The sequence below is a fragment of the Brassica oleracea genome, chromosome C4, assembly GCF_000695525.1.
Source record: "Brassica oleracea var. oleracea cultivar TO1000 chromosome C4, BOL, whole genome shotgun sequence".
Classification (NCBI taxonomy): Eukaryota; Viridiplantae; Streptophyta; class Magnoliopsida; order Brassicales; family Brassicaceae; genus Brassica; species Brassica oleracea.
In genome coordinates this window covers 24,000,988-24,002,021 of record NC_027751.1, presented here as the reverse complement: position 1 = coordinate 24,002,021, position 1,034 = coordinate 24,000,988, and positions in this window count along the sequence as shown.

The following is a 1,034-nucleotide window of genomic DNA, read 5'->3' as shown; positions in this document are numbered from 1 at the left end:
TCTCAAATCCATCCTCTTGATCACACGCCCAAACACACCACGAACACTCAAGAACAATCACTTGGATCAAATCGGTCAATCCAAGGTTTGTGTCTCTCTTTCTCTCTTGAATTTTTACTGTGTTTTTCTCTGTGTCCAGATGAATAAAATCGAACAGAATGGCAGAAAAGAGAGAGAGAGGACGAGTTAAACTGTCCCCAACCGCCTGGGGTAGCAGTTACCAAGAATCAGATCCCCTTCTTCCCAAAACCGCCCCACAACCGTACCATAACTGCCCATTGGCGGTTTCTCCCCCTTTCTTCCTTTGACAATTCGATCACTGAGCCCCAGCTCACACTCTGGAAACTTGTCCACTCCCTGTCCCAAGCCTAAGACCAATTTGGTCGAACCATCCCATACCCGGACCATCGGCTCGCCCAGTAACCGTCCCAGACTCGTCCACACTGATCCGAACCAAAATGCACCGTTCACCGGATTGAGCTGACCTCCAGCTATCTTAGTGAACTGAATACCAGCTGAACCGAGCTGATTGAACTCAAACCAACACTCGTCCAGCTGCCTAAACACTCACTCAACTCCTTTAACCTTGTTTCCATCCTATCCTGGTTAAGTCTCAGCTGACTGATACCCTTAACCTTCATTTAGGGCCATGATACGCTTGTCTCAAGGTCCAATGACCTGCAATGACCTGACTGGTGCGTCTCCCCGCACCATGGCCCGTCCAGCCGATCCTATCTAGGATCGGGGACATGACAAGTCTCCCCCACTAACTTGGGATTCGTCCTCGAATCCATGTTAAGTGTTTCCTCAGGAAGAAATTGTCTGTACCAGTCCGGATACATAGCTTTCATTTTTGCTTCTGTTTCCCAAGTGATGAGGTCTTTACCATTGTAATCCCACACCACTTTGATCATGGGAACTGTCTTCTTTCTCATAGCTTTGTCTGACCGATCCACAATCCAAACCGGCAAGGTTTCCAAAGCCAGTTCCTTACCAAGGTCAGCAGGAATCTCGGGCAAGACAATGTCTTGTTC